This window comes from Panthera tigris, chromosome A1 (genome assembly GCF_018350195.1).
Source record: "Panthera tigris isolate Pti1 chromosome A1, P.tigris_Pti1_mat1.1, whole genome shotgun sequence".
NCBI lineage: Eukaryota > Metazoa > Chordata > Mammalia > Carnivora > Felidae > Panthera > Panthera tigris.
The window spans coordinates 72,063,048-72,084,756 of NC_056660.1; the positions used below are offsets into that span (position 1 = coordinate 72,063,048).

Genomic DNA, 21,709 nt, shown 5'->3' on the forward strand with positions numbered 1-21,709 from the left:
TCGAGCCCCGCGTCGGGCTCTGGGCTGATGGCTCAGAGCCTGGAGCCTCCTTCCGATTCTGTGTCTCCCTCTCTCTCTGCCCCTCCCCCGTTCATGCTCTGTCTCTCTCTGTCTCAAAAATAAATAAACGTTAAAAAAATTTAAAAAAATAAATAAATCATTTTCTCCCTTGTAGAGATATGGAAAAATAATTCAGGAAGTGTGTTGATAAACACAGTCTTTGGTTTCCTTTGCATTTGGAATGGCCTTGCAGCATTTTAAAGGTGCTTTCACCTTTAAATCCTCAATGGAAGATTAATTAATTAATTAAATCCTCAATGGAGATTTACTATCTCCAGCTAAGAGTGGACTTTATCCACATTATGATTAAAATAATGTACAAATAGGGGCACCTGGGTGACTCAGCATCTGACTTTGGCTCAGGTCATTCTCTCCTGATTCTTGAGTTTGGGCTTGCTGCTGTCAGTCTGTCAGCACAGAGCCCGCTTCAGATCCCCTGTCCCCCTCTTTCTGCTCCTCTCCTGCTTGTGCTCTCCCAAAAATAAATAAATAAATAAAAATAATAATGTACAAATAGGGCAGAGAATGTAAAAAATGAAAACTGTTGTGTTGCATGAGAAAGTAAAGCTTTAAATTTGTTTTTGTGTGGGGGCCACCTGGGTGGCTCATTGGTTGAGCATCCAACTCCTGATTTCCGCTCAGGTCATGGTACCACTGGTCGTGAGACTGAGCCCTGAGTAGGGCTCTGTGCTGACTGTGTGGAGTCTGCTTAGGATTCTTTCTCTCCCTCTCTCTCAAAATAAATAAATAAACATTAAAAAAAATAAATTTGCTTTTGTGTGGTTATTGTAACAATATTTTGTCTTGTAGCCAGTACTGCTGCTGAAGGAACACCACCTTCATGGGCCCTTGGTTTATAAAACACTTGCAGTGGACAGTATCTTAGGGGTTATCTACTACTGCAGTGAACCCCCCAACTTTAAGAAGAACTGAGACCCATCTTTGTCTGCAGTAAAAGAAAGCAGGATCAGAAAGTCGTGCCTCACACCCAAGGCTAGTGGTCTGAAGCTACAAGTAGGAAATGTCAACTCTCATTTACTGCCTGTGCCAAGATGCTCTTTATAACTTTATACGGCCTGCCATATACCTGTTGACAGATGCTGCCATTAATTAACTTAGAGTGGGTATTGGTTGGGACATTGAGCTTCTCAAACTTCCTATAATGGTTTTGGATATTTAGTAAGTTCTCCCTTCACTTTAAGATTAAAAAAAGGAAGACGAGGAGGGATTCTACTCAGTAACAATGGCGGCAGTCACAAAGACTCAAATACATTTGCATTTTTAATCTTGCCTTTTGGCACAATTCATATTTGCATCATTGAGACCCTCTTCTGGAAAAAGAAAAAACATATAATTTCTAATGTAACCTAAGACAACAAAATAAAAGAGATGACAAAACATTTTTTCCCATTTAAGGGTCCCATAAAGAATATTCATTTATCCACCATATAATTTTTTTCCAAATCACTAAATCTGAGACTTTTAAAATGAATTATATTTTAAAATACACTTTTGATATTTTGACATTAGAGACTCAGTTAATATTAATATCCATCTCTGGATTTCCTTACATTAAGGTCTATGCATATTTCCTTTTGTCAGAGATTTGATGTGGGTATACACTTCAGAGATTTTACACACCATTAATCTTCTAATGACTGCTTTTGAAGGATAATTTTATTTTTTCCAAAGTATATTAAGTCATATTTTTAAAGAAGCCATTGGATTTTCAATGATTTTTGAAGTCTGATAATTTCATTTCCTTTCCAATGCCTTGAATCCTTTACAAATACAAAGTGAAGGTCATCAATTTCAGTACATAATTCCATCAGGTGAAGGGCTTCATACACTTCTCTACTTCCCCCTTTATTTTCTCCCCCTGTTTATTCATTCAAAGTTGGTTTTTCATAGTACAAATGCTTGTTCTTATCCTGGATATGAATATCATGCATTCTTTCACATTAGCCAAAGAACCATTCAAATATATGAAACCTTTTAAAGGCAGATGAAAAATAATTATGCTCATTAGAAGGGGCACTGAGGTACAAACACAGTTGTCCAAGAGAAGTAACTTCAGCAAATTAAAATGTAGAAGGTAAGAATGCATCAATATGCAAAGAAGCAACTTTCTATACTCTGTATTGGGAATTAGAAAGGGCAACATCTGATGTTTGATAGTCAAAAGGCCAAAAAGTAAAGGGAGGGATTTGTGAGAATTATCTAAGGTGCCTAGGCATATTTTACACCAAAAATTCTCCAGTGATTCTCAAATATTAAGTACTTTCAGTGGTAGAGGAAAGTAAGTAATCATGTTTACTGGTGAGTCTGAGGGATATAGTCTCAAATAGCACCTCATTAGTAGGAGTTCCTTTGGAATCTTGATTCTACCCAAATTCTTTAAAATTTGAATTTTGAAATTTTTATTCTAAATTTTAATTTGATATAAAATATTTTAATATACTTACCACAGCTAAAATTGATATTGCACAAAGATATACTTATGGTTTCTCATACCCCCATATACTGCTCTGTTTCCAAGGGTATCCATACACATTTGCAAAGGATGCTTGCCTCCAGAAAACACTTGTCTGCTATTGAGACAGAAAAATAATGTCCTCTGAACATTTTTATCATTTTGAGTTCATGTCACCAGGTCAGTCTCATCTACATATTTTGCCTTCTATTTTCTAAATCAATCCTCCCTCCACACCCAATGCAAAATTTAAACCTATCACTCACACTAAGGTGTTGAATCTTTTCTTTTCATACTTACTTACATTGTAGAGTTCCCTTTTCATTTTCAATGTCCTATGCATTTCACCTCTGCTTATCTAGCATCACTCTCCAGGCATTACACCATTCCTCAAATCTGTACAGACCCTATTCACAAACTTTGGGTTCTAACTGTCAGATTTTTCTCATAATGTGACTCCACCATGGAGAAAAATAGGTTAGCTGAGAGGCAACAAAAAATTCCAACAAGAACATACTAATGCCTCACCAGAGAGACATATGAATGCAAAAGAAATCCACATTGAAGTAGAGAAAGGAATGAGAAATGAAGTCAGATCTTTTCACACAGCTTGAGGAAAGTTTTTTTTTTTCATGTGTGTATGTGGGTGCACACAGGCAGACATATGTGTGTATCTCTGCATGTTTTATCCAAAATGGTACGATGTTGTGCCATATTCATAGCACATCAACACTATGAATAGGAGAATCCTTTCTCATATGGCCCTAGCCATGACAAACCATGAGACCATAATAGGGGAATTCATATGCTGAGGTATTTGTGGTTTAGCTATAAAATAAGATGACTGAACTGGATGACTTTTAAAATTTCTTCTAGGCAAGACAGAAAAATACACTAAAGCACAAATAAAGATAAGAAATAATGAAGTAAATAACCAAAAACCTTTCTTTACCTTTTCCTCCCACTCTAGATGTTCAAACTGACTTCTGTTGATATTCCTAAGAATAAAATTAGAAATATGGTATGCTGGGAGATGTGTTGTTATGTGTGTAGAAGAGAAGGGCTCTAATCAAATAGATATGCTGAACATTTTTACCCAGGTCTAGGGTTTGCCCCTCATTGTGTGCATGGAGTGTGGTAATTTACAAAGCACTGTCATATGCATTATCTCATTTGAGGCCAGTGAAATAGACATAGTGACATTAATTTATATGACCAATAAGGACTAAAGATTAGAATGACCAAGTCATTGATTCAGAAGTACACAACTCTAAGCCAAAGGAGCTCTGCAAGACTAAGGCAGTTTGGATGGGGCCTCTGTTAATGCTGGCATCAAAATGTGCCATAGAATTCATTAGGAGTACTTTGATTTCTTGTCAAGACTATCCTAGCCTCTCCAGAGTATTTGTTAATAAGAATAAACCTGTTGCAGAGTATTTATAGCAGCATGGAGCATGGGCTTCTCCATTTCATCTTTCTCATAGACTTTTAGAGCTAAGCCAAAAATAGGACACATACAAATCTTTATTACTCTTTGTGAGGTAAACCTTCATGTTTTTAATATTATAGCAGGTGTTTTGATAATCTACAATTTGTTGCTGTTAGCAACTGTCAGGGAATAAATATGGAGAATGAAAGAATAACCCAATTTTTACAATAGAATACAAAAGGCTTAAAATAATCCCAGCTGGCAGTATTAGCAGTATAATAGCATGGCACATATAATATACAAAGATGTATATCTAGAAACAACTATTGACAAAAATATCCATCTTTGTCCCAGATTTTATTAGAAATTGGAACTTAAAATTAGTTTTAGTCAGTAATGTTTCAAAAAATCAAATCAGATCAAATCAAATCAAATCAAAACTGGTCAAGAATTTTCTCTTAAGAGGGGTACCGGGGTGGTTCCAGGGGCACCTGAGTTAAGCATCTGGCTCTTGATTTGGTCCCAGGTCATGATCTCAGGGTTCATGAAATCAAGCCCTGCATTGGGCTCCATGTGTTGACAATGCAGAGCCTGCTTGGGATTCTCTCTCTCCTTCTCTCTCTGCCCCTCCACTGCTCCTGTTGCCTTCTCTCTCATAATAAATACATAAAATTCAAAAATTAAAAAAAAAGAATTTTTTTCAAATAATTTCTTCCAAATGACAAAAAAGTTGGGAAAAAATAGTTGGAACTGATGATTTGATCATACTTATAAATCATAAAAGTTCTCTCAAATTTGGTCAAGATACTGATTTCTTTTTCTATATTCAGGATACGTTGATTTAAAAAGAAGATAATATTTTCTAATTGCCAGTTTCTCTGAGAGCTAGGATTTAAAATTTGGAAAGCAATTTCACTGCTAGTTATGACCAACTAACCAGTATAAAATCAACTCTCTTACCAAATATGAAAGCTAGGTACTTTAAAAAAGAAAAGAAATGAATTTGATTAAAAGTACTATAAAGCTTCCTACACAATTAGGACTTGAGGGGTCAACATCTCAAAGAAAAGGAAAACACATAGAGGTGAGCACATTATTATATATCATTCATCCTCTTAAGAATTTGCTGTTTCAGAAGTAGAGAAAGGCAAAAGGCTGAAAATCAGAGCAAAGCTTTTGGCAGTCCACAATGCTGGAGACAAAAATTGGAGACAAAATTGGAGATTAAATTGGAACTCTAGTGTGCCAATGAGTAGTGCCCTTGGTAAACATCCAGGATTTCAATTGGAACCCCTAGAAAGCTATCCCTTAGCCAAAAAGCAAGCTAGAAATAGACACGCTAACACACACACACACACACACACACACACACACACACACACATACAGGAAAAACAACTTCAAATATATTTCATGCTAGGATAAATTGGGATTTTCTGTCTCTACTGTAATTACCTACACACACACACACAAATCTCCTCTCCAAGGAAGATACAATCATAGACAATCTCTATGGATTTCTACCTAAAATGTTCAATACTCAAAAGTTGCCAAAATTTTTTTTACATGCCAAAATTACAAGAAGAAATACAAAAAGATCCAAGAGAAAAACAGAAAATAGAAACAGATGCTTAAGTCATCCAGATAGACATTAAAAGCATTAATATGTTTAAGAAAATAGAAGACATGATGGAGATCTAAACAGGGAACTAAAATAATCAAATGTAATTTTCAAGATTGAAAAAAATATATAATAAAAAGGAAAAAAATCAGCAGATGAGTTAACAGCAAAAGGAGAGAGGACTAAATAACTGGAAAATATCTCATTTGAAAATATCTAGACTAAAGCACACATACATAAAATCTAGAAAATAGAGTAAGAATATGGGAGACATAATGAAAATTACTGACATAAATGTAATTTAAGTCCCAGAAAGACAAATGATAATGGTGAGGAAATATTTGAAATATGTTAATATAATAAAAAGATTCAGAAGCTGCCATAAAATCCCACATCCTAGACTCAGAACATGCTGCAAACCTCTTGAAAGATAAATACAAACAAAGCAACACCTTGGCAAATCATGATAAAATTACTGACATAAAAAACAAGAGAAAAATCTTAGAAGCAGCCATATGTACTCTTAGAAATGAGTACATATACCTTTCAAATGAGAAATGATAAGATTACCATGGAATTTTCAATAGGAAATAATGGAAGCCAAGAGACAATAGAATGATGGGGGGGGGGGGGGAAACCCCTCCAATCTAGAATTCCACACCCAGTAAGTATGCCACTCAAAGACGAACTACGAAATGTTCACTCAAACAAAACTGACAGAATTCATAACAAGTGGACTGCACTAAAATAATAACCATTATAATAATAAAAGAGATGTTTAGGTTGCAAAGAAAAGTGTTTCCCAGGTAGAACCCTAAAAATGTAGAAAAGAATAAAGAGCAAGGACCAATACTTTAATACGTATTGAGTCTATTACATAATAAAAATAATTTTATTATGTTTTATATACACATGGAAATAAAAGCATGACAATAAGAAATAAATAAACAACAAAAACTAGAGAGACTAAGTGATAAACCATTGTATTAAATGTGGTAGGTATTCAAATGTGTATCATACTCTATTAAGTCAACATTAAATGTGGTAATATCCAAGGTAATCACTAAAATATATTGTAATGGATTTATAAGCCTCAGGCTAATAATGGTGGAAAATGGAATAATAAATAATATTCTTGACATATTAAAAGAATGTAAGAAAATGAAGAAACAGGTAAATAGAATAGATTGGATGCTAGAGAGAATGTGGAGAAACAGGAACCCTCTTGCACTGTTGGTGTGAATCCAAACTGGTGCAGCTGCTCTGGAAAACAGTGTGGAGGTTCCTCAAAAAGTTAAAAATAGACCTACCCTATGACCCAGCAGTAGCACTGCTAGGAATTTACCCAAGGGATAGAGGAGTGCTGATGCATAGGGGCACTTGTACCTCAATGTTTACAGCAGCACTTTCAACAATAGCCAAATTATGGAGAGAGCCTAAATGTCCATCAACTGATGAATGGATAAAGAAATTGTGGTTTATATACACAATGGAATACTATGTGACAATGAGAAAGAATGAAATATGGCCTTTTGTAGCAACGTGGATGGAACTGGAGAGTGTTATGCTAAGTGAAATAAGTCATACAGAGAAAGACAGATACCAGATACCATATGTTTTCACTCTTATGTGGATCCTGAGAAACTTAACAGAAGACCATGGGGGAGGGGAAGGAAAAGAAAACGTTAGAGAGGGAGGGAGGCAAACCACAAGAGACTCTTAAAAACTGATAACAAACTGAGGGTTGATGGGGGTGGGAGGGAGGGGAAAGTGGGTGATGGGCATTGAGGAGGGCACCTGTTGGGAAGAGCACTGGGTGTTGTATGGAAACCAATTTGACAATAATTTTCATATTAAAAAAATTAAAATAAAAAAATAAAAATAAAAAATAAAAAATAGAATAGATCAAATAGAAAACAAATGGTAAAACTGGTATACCATTAATTTCACTAAATGTAAATAGACTGGATATTCTAATTAAAAGGCAGAGATTGTCAGAGTGTAACTAAAGCAAAAATTAAATCAAAATAAAAATAAAGTCATGCTTACAAGATGCCCACCTTAATTATAAGGATATAGACAAGTTAAAGGTATGAAAAATAGCCCCTACACAAACACTAAACTAGATAAAGCTGATGTAGTTATACTAATAGCAAATGAAGTAAATATTAGAGCAAAAAGCAAGATGTTACGATAAAAGGGAATGTCCACCAGTGAGATATAATCATTTCCTATTAGCCTATAAAGAAGGCAAAAACTGACATATCTAAAGTAGATACAGAAAAATTCATATTCATAATGGGAGATTTTTAACATAGGTGTCTCAGTAACTGACAAAAGTGGAGACATACATGAAAATCAATTTTTAAAAGAAAATTTGAACTACACTGTTAACAAATTTAATATAGTTGGGTGTGCATAAATTGTTTCATCTGGCTACTGAAAAAAAATGTATTTTCAATCTTCATATGTCATTTGTTCTCAGATTATGGTGGGTTTAGCCTACAGATCTAGTAATTTATTTTTATGAAAAAAGATAACTAGACAATTCCTAAATATTTGAAAATTAAGTGAGAGCTTCTAAATAATCATGAGTAAAAGAATAAGTCACAATGGGGATTAGAAAATATTTATCAAATGCAAATTAAAACATAACACAACACAACTCATGCAATGCAGCTAAAGGGAAATGCTTGGGGTGTCATGATTACAGATAAATTTACAGCACAAAATCAAATGTATGCTTAATGGTCTACAATTAATAAGCTTGCAATTTGTACACTCAAGAAGTTAAAACAAACCAGTAAATTTAATCTAAATAAAATAGAATGAAATAATAGTTAAGAACAGAATTAATAATGTGGTGTATCACATTGATTGATTTGTGAATATTGAACCAGTTCTGCGGCCCAGGAATGAACTCCACTTGAACATGGTGAATAATTCTTTTAATGTACTGTTGAATTCGATTTTCTAGCATCTTGTTGAGAATTCTTGCATGCAAATTCAGGGATATTGGCCTGTAATTCTCCTTTTTAGTGCCTTCTTGGATAGAGAAGATGTGAAATACTCAGTGAGGAAAAAGAATGAAATCTTGCCATTTACAACAATGTGAATGGAACTAGAGGGTATTATGCTAAGTGAAATAAGTCAGAGAAAGACAGATTTCATATGATTTCACTCATGTGGAATTTGAGAAACTCAACAGATGAACATAGGGAAGGGAAGGAAAAATAAGATAAAAACAGAGAGGGAGGCAAACCATAAGAGACTCTTAAATACAGAGAACAAACTGAGGTTTTCTAGGCGGGGCGGGGGGGGACAGGGGGGTTAAAACGGGATGGCCATCAAGGATGGCATTTTCAGGATGAGCATTTGGTGTTTTATGGAAGTGATGAATCACTGGGTTCTACTCCTGAAGCCAAGACTATACTGTATGTTAACTAACTTGAATTTAAATTTAAAAAAGAGGAATAGAATTAATAAAACACAAAAACAGAAAATAGAAAAAAAACTGAGCCAAAAGCGGCTTCTTAAAGAAAGGTGAATAAAATTTAATACATGTTAACAAAACTGTTCGAGAAAAAAAGGGAAAAGGAAAAAATTATCAATATCAGGAAAAAGGGAGGATATCACTATAGATGTGATGAAAAATTCCCAGAGATAACAGTCATGAATCTCCAAACACTGTTAAGTTAAAGAAGCCGGACTCAAAAAGCACATGCTAAATGGTATCATATATGAAGTTCTGAAACGAACAAAACTAATATATTGTGTTAGTAGTCAAAACAGCAGCCACCTGTAAGGTTCATTGTTTGGAAAGCCCTGGGAGTGGGATTTCCGGGGCACTGTTCTGCTCCTGTTCCAGGTAGTCTCTATGTCAGTGTATTCTGCTTGTGAAAATTCATTAAGTTGTATGTGATGTGTGCACTTTTCAATGTGTGTGTTATAGTTCAATGAAGTACCTATTTTAAAATAGAGATTGTATTGTGAACTTAATAAAACTAATATAAAGTTTATGAAATAGACACATGTCATCTTCAAGATATGGGTCACTGATAAACCTGCTGAGTGTTCGTGCCAGGAATGTTTTAACTCCTTCAGCTGTAGTCTTGCATGAGAAACACTCGATGATTTTCTGATCAACAGAAAAACAGTGTCTTAAAAAAGGAAAGCTAGGGACGGACAAAAAGAAGAATAGTAACGTTTCCCAAAAGCTGGGGAAGAACACTTAATCTGTTAGATTGTCTCCTGGATTTTATAGTCTTGCAAATTTTATGAACAATAAACATGAACAAAGTCCTTTTAAAAAAATGGAGTGAAATTGTTTGTAATTAAATTGAAGCATGTATAGGAAAGAGGACGTGGGACCAGATAAACCAGAACTGCAATTCTTAGCATCTCCCTCCCACTTCCCAGGGTGACTTCCAACCCTGATTGGAAAGAATGTTCTCAAACTTGCAGCTTGTTCCCTACCTGGAAAGAGTGTTCTCTACACATTTTTCCTATTCATCATCAAGAAGACTTCAAGGAAGATGGTAGTTGTATCATAAAGGAACAGCCCTCATGCTAGATATCCAAAAATATAGGGTTGTAATCTTATTACATACCCTGATCATACAGACTGTAAGACCCAGGAAAAATTACTAATATCTGTAAGTTTCCATTCTTTTATTTATAAAATAGGCATAATGTTGCCTATGTTAAAGAGTTTTTGTGAAGCTCAATGTGGATGACGACGGTCAAGTTTGATGAGCTAAGAAATGTGTTGCCTTATATTTACTCGCAACAATAGGAATATCTCAGGTTTATCAGTTTAGCAACCCCTTTAGATTATTCAAGGTAACAGATACTTAAACAGAAGCAGATACATACAACCACGTTGCCAGGGGAATACCTACAAAGTCTCAGCATTAAGACTTCTGCTTGTTGGGCACCTGCATGGCTCAGTTAAGTGTCCGGCTTTGGCTCAGGTCATGATCTCATGGTTCATGGGTTCAAGCTCCACATTGGGCTCTGTGCTGACAGCTCAGAGCCTGGAGCCTGCTTCAGATTCTGTGTCTCCCTCTCCCTCTGCCCCATCCCCTACTTGCGCTCTATCTCGCTCTGTCTCTTTCTCTCTCACTCACTCTCTCAAAAATAAAACATTAAAAAAAAAAGAATAAACCCAACATACAAGTATCAAAAATTCCTTTTTGTGTTATATAGTTTCTTAACTGCAGTTTGAAATCCCATATCAGGATACGCAGTATATGGTTCATCCACATTTTCCCTCATGAAACAAGATGCTTGCCGCCAATATTGATACCACAGCCATGAAACCAGGATGTTTAATCAAATCACTTGTGTGTAATGCACTCTTTAAATGGAATCACCTTGGATACAGTACCAATAACCACAGAATAACCAACTCCCTGAAGCATAAAGGAATCCTCTTGGCTTATAATTATTTTCTTCACTAGGAAAATTACTATTTGCTGAGATTTTAACAAACGAATGTTTTTCCTGTTCCAAACTTTGTCATAGTTTTTGAGGCTCTGAAGTTTCATTAGCTCGTCACTAATTAGAAGCACCTCAGCCTGGCCTACTTTCAAAACCAGCACTTTTGATACAAATCCGATTGCTTTATTCCTATGTTTGATAAATTCAACTTCTTAAAATTGAGAACCTCATTTCTTTAGTGCTTTTCTTTCTCTTCCAAAGCGAACTTGCTGTTGCTGTCAATTCTAATTGGTTAATATCAACGGTTTTATTTTTCTTGTCCATCCAATGCTGCCACCTAGATTACTTCCTATTTTTTTTTGTTTGATTTCCTTTCCTTTATTGCTCTCTTTAAATACATGCTGGTTGCTATTTAGGGGCATGAGATGCTGTTCTTTAAGAATATGTTCAATATTACTTAACAGAACTTAAAATGGAAGATTGAAATTCCTATGCACACCTTAACATTTGTTCGTGTCGCAGATCATGCTTGTGGAGATGATGATTGTGACAGGTATATATTTGTGTGTGTGTGTGTGTGTGTGTGTGTGTGTTTGTGTGTGTTCATTTTGTTATACCTTTCTTTCTAGACTTGTCACTGTTTCTATATTTCCTCATTGAAGCTTTAATTCCTTTCAAATGGGTTTTAGCTTACTTGTTAGTACGACTGGGTCTTATGTGTTAAAGCTGTAAAAAAAAAAAAATTCTGTGCAGATGCCAACTCCAAAAAAGTTAATGAGGTTTGTTAAGATAAAACAAATCAAATTATCTGAAAGAACTGAGTTCTAGATGTACTGGGAGGCATTAAACTGACATTTACTAGAGACCTGAGCAGTCTTCTTTTTTTTTATTTCCTGTCTTAGTATTCACACCAGTGCATCTAGGAGGATAGTAGCTTTTATCTGCCAAAGGACAGAGTGGAATAATTACAGGGTGGGGGATGGGAAGCTGAGCCACCAATTTTTAAAAATATATGTATTTGGAATTAAACATACTTAGTTCTTTGTTTTTATGCTTCAGGTTGTATCTGTATCACACAGCATTTTTCACGCTAATTTTCTTATTTACACACATGTACAACATACTTTTTCACTTGCAAACACACACACACAGTGAGAGAGGATTCTTAAATGCAATTGTTTCAAACTTAACAACAGACAAGATTGTTGGATTGTAAATCTTAAGAGGCAGAATAAATATAGTGTACAGAAATAATTAGCCAACTGTTTTCAGGCTGTAATTAGTCAACAGCCAAGAGGAAGCATGGAACCAAAGTAAATCAGAAGGCACAGGGCTGAGGAAGAACTGAGGAGATGGGATTCTGGGGCAGGGGAATAGGGCAACAGACACTGAGAATAGACCATTGAGAGGATTTGTTCTGTTCCATAGATGGCCTTTTAATGTAAGCACAAACCCGTGCAAAGGAACCTGTCTCTGCCTTGATTTTTTAAGGCTCAGCCCATGTGGGCTTCTAAACAAGTGAGAAAAAGAATTTAAAGCTAAATGATATCTCCCAAATCATCTTGTCTGAGCTGCTGGTTGCATAGAAGTCCCTGTACATTCACAGACTCCTCTGAGTTGCTCAGCCAGTAGAAGGCAGAGGGAGGCCTTCTGTCTGGTGCCAGAGTCCACCCTCTTCCCATTAAGACCAGGGCATCACAGAGCCACTGTGTGTAGGGAGGGCTGGGCTGTACAGGGATCGAGGGAAATAATAGTGGCTAGAGGCAGTGCAGGTGAGATTGGGGTATATTTCGTTGCATTCACTTTTTAAGAAAAAAATCAACGAGCCTACCTCAGAAGATAATGACAGGCATCGTGTAGGGGGAGAAAACGAGGAAGAACAAACAGGATGAAGCCAGACAAGAACGATAACATTTCAGTTCATGTTAAACAGCTGTGATGTCACAAAGTGCTGTGTTTCCTTTTTCAAAAAGTGAACAAATAGGAATATTTATGCTCTAAACTAAGAATGTAGGGAGATGGTACTAAAGTAATCTCTTGCTACTGTCATGGGGCAAAAGAAAAACCCACACAGACATGAAAATTTTACCTTTAGGCTGATTTAGTGGCATAGACCTTGCAAAAAAGTGCTTAATATTGTACCATGAGTCTGTTTCACTTGACCACACAACAATAAAGCATCCGGAAAGTAAAATGAAAACAGTCATGGGAGCATTTGGATACCAGGGACATTTCTAATGATTAAAAATTGTGTTAGCTCAGCAGCAGTAGCAGAGAAAGAGGAAAACTTTGCTTATTAATTCCATATTCTTGAAACTTCAGCAGCTTTTATTACTTTCACAATTTTCCAAAATGCAAAGGCCTGGGGATGAAGAATAGCAAAATTGACAAACATAAAATATTCCAAACCTTATAGGAAAACTTCAGCATTGCCACGCAGTCTGTGGTGGCTCATTCCAAAAAGAAAATCTAAGAGACTACAGACTACGGAATGAATGTGTCTGAGCTCTGCTGTTCTCTACAATGTGTTGACCTGGTGTCCCAGCATCATATGGAAATGGAAAGTAGAGGCAGAGCCAAAGACACACTTCTGTGGGAGGTGGTTATCATGGGTGTGACAACACTGGCCCTGGCAGCCACTGGAGCACCCATGTTCCCCCATCTGGAACCTGTAAGAACGAACAGAGGAAAACCTTGTGGTTGACATTCTAGCCCATCCGGGGGATAAATCTAGGAAGACACTGGGATATAATGCTGAAAACTATTATCATCTAAGATCCGCTGGGTCAATTCTAAAAACATACACCCTATATCAGTTAGACCTGAACTGCATTCAAATACTGCTTCTGCCAAATACAAGTCTCTGGAAAAATTACTTCATTTCCTCTCATCCACGAAAATGAAAATAATACCACCTATTTCCTATCACTGGGAGAAGTAAGAGATGTGGGATATAATGCTTCTAATCCTAGCAGATGCAGTAAAGATGTTTGATTACTTTCCCTGCTTTTTCCTTTAATTGGTCAGGCATGAAGCCAAGACAAATACTTCTGTCTTGTGTAGACTTGTCCAATTTCCTCATCCCTCCATTCAAGGCAGAACCCAGCCCCAGAGAGAAGGGAAATGGAAGATGCCATCTTCTCCGCACCAAGGCTGGCCTCAGCATGAAATTCTCTTCATGAAAACAGCTTCCATGTCATTTGCTGGCATAAGGATGAGGTAATTATTGAACAATGTAAGCCACAGAAATGATTAAGGTGCTCGTGGCATTTACTTATGCAGAGAGATTAATAGAGTTAAACAATTGTAAGTTGGCCAAATGGTAAGGAGGATAAAAAGCCATGAACAAATATTTAAAGGGCATAATGTAGCTAGGGCTAGGAAGAAATTATTTACATAAATTTAAAGAGATAAAATGAGGCATGTGAAGGAATAAAAAGACATCAAGCGATGAAATTCTGACTATTTTAAAGATGTTTTCAAAAAGGAGAAAATCATTGGATTCTGAAGAAAATGAACAATTGCCCATCAGACATTCAAGAGTTTCCTGAGAAAAGACACTGTATTCATGTTGTAGTTACTGAACTCGGTTGTACATCTTGCCTTGGATAATCTAACAAGAGGAAATAATAGAACTCTATGAATTTACTCCCTGATTCTAATTGCCAGCACTTTGCACTTCTCCTATCTCAAAAGCTGTTTGTCATTCCAACAGGGGATTTTTTTAATCAAAAATGCAAATGTAACAAAGTAACCTTAACTTTGTCACCAGATCACATAACTGTGTATCTACATACAATAGGTAGATACGTAAGAGAACCCATTAACATTACTTAAAACTGACTATATCAGTGAAAGCATTTCATATACAGAAAATGAACTGTTAAATGGCCCTTCTTACATTTATAACTATTTCCTTCTGTATAATGCTTGAATATGAGTGATGTTTATCATTAAGCAAATTAACCAAATATTTTAATTTTCCAATCACTACTGGCTATGCTAGTAATTCAAGATTTTGTAAAACAGTGGTTACTTAATCACAAATCTATTATATTTGAACGCAAAGACAAAAAAGGAAAGACTAATTCTTAGACGATTCAAATTCTCTGTTTTATGAAGACAGGTCGCTCGGGCCCAATACAAATATATGTGATGAAAATAATGTTCTTCCCAAGTAAGGAAACATTAAGCATTGCCTTCTAATGAATGTACCTGAGTGCCAACTGAGTACTAATAGGGTTTGGCAGGGTGTCATGTTGTATGATCGCAATAGTTAACATGTTACCATAATTGTAAATACAGACCTATCATAACTGGGAAGAGATGATCAGCACGAATGGTTTTCATGGGGTAAATGATATGTTAAAAGTATTTTGATGCTGACTTTACCTAATTGTAGTAAAAACTACAAGTTTATTATGAAAAGTTGAATTTCAAGTGCTGTACAAATAGGATTAAGGGCTAAAAGATTAAACCCTTGGGTCTGACCACTTGTAGGTTGTTGGAGACCTTAAGAAGAACAGCTTATCGGTGGGAGCAAAAACCTGATTTAGAAAGGGTTCAAGAGAGAACAGGAGAAGAGAACTTGGAGATCTATTTTTCAAGGAGTTTTGCTGACAAAAGACAATTGGTTTAATAGCTAGAGAAGAATGAATAATCATGAGGAGATTACTTTTTAAGGTGGGATATGTCACAGCATATTTATATTTTGATGAGAATTATATTGTAAGATATGAAGATTATATGATGCAGAAGAGAGAGGGGCACTATTGCACTGGTGTCCCTGAGAAGGAGAAAGGATCTATCCCTCAATTTGATGAGGTCTTAATTTTAAATAGGAGTATTAAGAGTTCATCCCCAAGTTCAGGAAGAAAAAGGAGTAAATGGTTAGATACGCAGATAGGCAGTAGTGAAGTGTGTGAAAATTTATTTTTCATTATTTCTATTTTCTCAGAGAACTATAGAAATATGCTCAGAGAACTAAGAGCATAGTTGAGAGGGGTATGGGGGAGGAAGTACAAGAGACAGGGAAGAGAGAAGGTATGAAAATCATCTGGTTAAGTAGAAAGTGATTTTTTGTTAAATGTCCCAAGGGCCCACTTGATGTAATTGACTACGAACTTAAAGTGGGAACAACCCATGTGTATGCATGTTTTCTCTTCAGCCGAAACCATCTGTGTATGTGCAGACACAAAGTAGGTTGACAGTTGGATTAACCAATTCGTTTCACCATGTAAGTAAGGTAAACAAGAAAATAAAAGCCATGTAAGTCAATAAAATATCCAAATAACATATGACTAGATTTGTAAGTTTGTTTCAGAGATAAATATTCACCCATGTGCAATTTTTATAAAGCGAATAATACAATTTTTATAAAGCGAATAATACAATTTACACACAAATTAGACTTGACTACCTTATGTTCTTCTGGCATCAGTATTAAGAACAAAATCTGAGAACTCATTAGAAAATACATATGAACCATTGTGTTAATTCAAAAGCAGCATACAACACACAGTATCTAGGTTTCTAACAGTCTGAAATTTTCATGATTAATTTGTGACTCTGTAACCTTAGTGGTTTGCTTTAGTTTATCATGTACAATGAGGCCAATAAGGAATGTAACCAATAAACATCTCATTAGAAATGAGAAATGTCTAAAATATATAATCTAGGAAAATTAATAAAAAAATAATGAAAGACTTAACATGAAATTCATTATATGCTAATGAAAGCACTCCAAATTAATCCTTTTCAGAGTTTCAGGTCAATGTTATAATTCACCAAGGAGACATCAACGAGTGTCTCATGCAAACACTTGTTGGGAAATGAAAGCTACATCCCTATGTGAAAAATATCATGGCAAAATTGCCAAAACCCACAAATGTCTCCACGTCCAGGCAAGCTTTCTTACACCCTCAATTTTAAAAAGTTAATGATACACTATCCCTTGAATCCACTCAACAGATATATATATTGAATGTCTACTACATGCCTTAAAGTTAGGTGTCTTTCATTAATTATGAGTTCACAACATTATGAAGAATGGGAAGGGTAAAGTAGGGGGAGAATAGAGGATTTAGGGACAGGCAGATTTGTTTTTGAAATCTGTTTGTGTTATTTGCTCGGTGTTAAGTCTTTTGGCAAAATGTAAATTCCTTGAGCCTCAGTTTCCTTTGTGCTGCAAAATGGTGAAGTATCTCACCTAATTGGGATAAGAAATAAAATATGTGACAATTGAGAACTGGGATTTGTTAGGAGCAGGGACTCTGGTGTCAGCCTGGCAACCTGGGTTTCAATCTCAGCTCCACTCTTTGAAGATATATGAACTTGGGCAATTTACTCAAACATTTTTTGTTTGTTTCAGATTCCTTATTTATAAAATGGATGGGTAGATAGTATTAGTGTTTCATCCATTAATAGGTAATTTAGGGTATCAATGGATAGATAATGTAATGTACCTACCATATAGATTTGTTATAAGGATGAGATAGTACTCAGTGTGAGAGTGCCTGACACAGAGTGCCATACAGGCAGGTGATAAATGTATTAATAAATGTCCAGTCAATGATAACCATTGCTATGTGGGCAGTGATTTCAACAGTCACTCTATGTTACATGTATATCCTGAGAAATAATACAATTTTTCATTCATTTAATGAATTCTTGTGCAATGTTATTTATATGCCAGGCACTGGTAAGACACTGACTTTTAAGTGGCTATACCCCATCATACATATGATCCTGTCATACCATAAGGGTCCCCGTTAAACCTGATAGCCAGGAACCATGAGAGTGAAGGTTGAAACACATATTCCACACACACAAAAATATTTCACACAATACAGCTTTATGAAAAGAGTCTTTTGTCTGAATGACAAAGTAATAACTATCATAAAATGTTTTTATAAGGTGTCTAGATTCCTACTACCACTCCCTACTGCTATCCTTCCAGTAAACATTAAATAGTAACATAGCCACATAATTAATCTGAGTTTCTTAAAATGAACATTGGAATCTTTATAGGTAAAATTTCTAAATTAGTTGTTTCTAGTCATGCTAACACACTGTGATTGACTTTAAATTGCATCAATCTTGCTAAAATTGTCTTTTATATGTTTGAGTTTACCATTATGCTTTTGTTTTTGTGTTTTTCCACTTGAATGCTAGTGACAACATTTAAAACATCATACACAAATTTTTGTTATTGAAATATCATAGTCTGTTTTGGCTAAAGTTTCTCACTATTGGGGGAGAAATTAATACAAAATATACCTAGAAAGAAACCTAGATTCACAAAACTAAATAGATTAATCAGACTGAAAAATGTCGTCTACCTTTTCCCTTGAATTCCTGCCATTAGTTTGAAGCTAAGCAAATAAAATCTAAAAGACATCATTTTACACTGAAGAGAGGGGAGGAGAGGTTCATGTTTACCTGAAAACAATTTTCTTATGGTAACATTATATAGATTAAAATTATTATGAAAATAATAAAATTTGTGGGCTAAACGTAGAACTACACTAATAATTCTAGTAATTTGAAATGTAAAGTGAAACCGGTAATTAATAATGGTAACCTGGTGGGGAATTTAGGGGGACTGGTGCTCCTGAAATCTTTTATTACAAAATGTCAAAGGATTTCTTCACTACTAAACAGTATTATTTTCTCAATACACGTAAACTCAATCTATGACTCTAACTCAACCCAAAGCAAATCATCTTACCTAAACTTACTCACATCTTACCTAAGTTACTATGCTATCTTACACTTCACTCACTGCATCATTTCTTAATTTATTGCACCACTATGGTATTGACCATTTTCAGACACCTAGTGAAAATGTGCAAGGTTGAAATTACAACAATTAAGAAGAAATGCATAAGCAAGCAAGGTCAACTTTTTAAAAAATCTCAAACATTGTTTTGTTTATCAATTCAGCAATATTCCCAAAGATCTCTCATTTAGGAAATGTAGGGAAAACTCTACATTTGACAAAATATCCTTGTTAAAAAATTAGACGTCTCAATTTAGAAAAAAAACTATGATTTTGTCTTACCTTAATGCAGCTAACAAATAATAAAATTCTGATTGTCAACAAGTTAGCAACAGGTATTATCAAAAGACAAGTAGGAAGACTCCCATGTACATGACCTTAGAAAACTAAAAAAATACACTTCCCAAAGAAAAGAAGGATGATACGTAGGGGGGAAAATATTCTCTTGTTTTATTTTGACCTAAACAGCCGACGTAAGCATGTGGTCTGTACTTTCACGGGGTAATGGCTCTGAAGCAGTAGCACAAAGAACAATGGTCTTTTGATTGATTACTCTTTGCTATTGACTATTTCCTGAGAAGGTGGTCACACCTTCCCTTACATAACATTTGGTAAGAAGACCACTTTTATAACTGATGGGTTTCACTATCCCACTAGAGCAAAGCAGGTTTGTTGATGTAGGTGTACAAATATTTCTGCTTTTTACATTACAATAACTTGAAAACAAATTTTAAGTAGCTCCTTTTCACTCCTTGTTTCTTAAGACATCCTGTAATTTATTTTAGGTAAAATGTGTTTGTAAGAAACCCACACAACTACTGATTAAACCATACATGACACATGATACCATGGCTCCTATGACGGTAGCCAAAAAAAAAGTAGATTTCAAGAAACAATTGTATTAGCCACACTAAAAAATTTGAAAGGGTATTGCCTTACAAGAATAAAGTTTTTTGTTTTGGTTTAAAAATTAAAAACAAAAATATAGAACTTTTAGGATAAAGTGTTCATTATATATCATTGCTTGTAGTTTCTATTTGAATTTTCACTTTCAATAAAAAAAAGTTAAGATTCTAAACAAAACTATTTACAAATTATTGGTTTCCTTGTGTCCTCTTCTTTCTTTAGGTAAATTAATAGATACCATAAATATCTATTTTCATAAATTAGTTAAGCCTTAAAGTGAGGTTGGTCATATTCTTGGATTTTTGAGAATAACTCACAAATATGTAATCACCCTAGTCCCTTAAAAAAGGAGATAAGTTGTGTGTGTGTGTGTGTGTGTGTGTATACGTGTATATACATATATGCATGTATATATATATATATATAGAGAGAGAGAGAGAGAGAGAGAGAGAAGAGAGGGAGAGAGAAAGTGAAAAAGATATAAAAACTTGAAAATATATACTTTTAAAATGGTCTATTTAGAGCACTGTGGTTCAGTGACATTCTTTTATCTTTGGATCTGGTACCTTTCTTATTTCACTTCAATTCAAGGGCAATGCCAAGTACCTAGGACATGGCAGACACTCGATCAAGATTTGAGAGTCTCTGAATGACAATCAATCACATCTTGGGATGTGGCACAATTAATTATTTTCAGGCATAAACAATGGCAGTGAGGTATAAAATGCCACGAGAGGAGTATTCTTACTTCACCACAATGAGGGAAGACTTCTTAGAGGTGATGGCATTTTCTCTAAGCTTTAAGAAATGGAGACAATTTCAACAGGTGAAAATAGAAGACAGAAGGTTCTATACACAGAGTAAAGCACAAACAAAAGAACAGGGATTTGAAAGCATGTGGCTAATTTTGGGAACTTTGAAAGGTGTTTGGAGTCTATGGAGGTAAGGAAGGTAGAGAGATAAATTTGGAAAGGTGGGGTACTCAGGGTTCCCACACAATCACCAAAGCCATCTTGTAAATTCCTGTCCTTTACAAGAGGACAAAATGGTACAACAGGTACTCAATTGGTACAAAAATGACCCTTCCATGGTGGGGGGGGTGGCGGGGGGGGGGAGATGATCAGAGTGGGGGATAGAGCTAAAATAAAAACACATAAGTAAATATAAGCCATATCATTATATTAAATAAATTCCTAATTTAAAAAGCATGAAAAGGGAAAAAAGGCCCTACATTTAAGACATATATGTCTATTACTCTTCTCAAAACACAAAATGTGGAGCAATTTTTTATTCTGTTTGCCAACATGTCAAATGTATTTGAATTTACCTGTCGAAATGTAAACTTTAGCCAAAATGGCCTACAATACAAGATGACAGTGTACTTAGTGTCTATACCTCCTCTGCTTCTCTCGAAGCCCCAACTCAGTGGCTTCCATTGTTCTTCTCAGATGTCAGCTCTCAACCTGGAGTTCTCAGTGTGGCCCACCCTGCATACTTGATCTAATCAAGTTTCTCTCCACCTCCCTTGCCCCTGAAGCCTCCACCTCAGCCCTCTTTGTTCTTTATAGGACATTCAGTTTCCTAATTTCTTATTAATTTGTTCCTTTCCATATGCAATGACTTTCTACCCCATATTTGTAACCTTCCTGATGGAAGGGACTTAATTTGTTCTACTCACTGCTCTATACAGAACACCTAGAACAGAACCTGACATATTAAGAAGATTCAATAACTCTTTGTCAGATTAATGACATTTCAGTATGAAGATATATAAATTGTTGTACCTAAAAGTGGTATCTTTAAATGAACAAATCAGATTTTTAAAATTTCCTGAGGGCAATTCTTACTCAAAGAGTGAGTTTGGAGGTAAAGGTAACTTTGCTTAAAAATATTTTCTTAAAGATCATTTAATTAAATAATGAAACAAATATATATATATATATATATACACACACACACACACACATACACATATATAGTTATGGTTATATGTAATATA

At 35.2% G+C, this 21,709-nt stretch overlaps 1 protein-coding gene across 8 annotated transcripts in view; it reads right to left on the reverse strand.

The window, feature by feature from the left end:
- Positions 1 to 21,709, reverse strand: part of FGF14 (fibroblast growth factor 14) — a 612,361-nt gene that overhangs the window by 148,606 nt on the left and 442,046 nt on the right. The gene's annotated exons all lie outside the window — the stretch shown is intronic.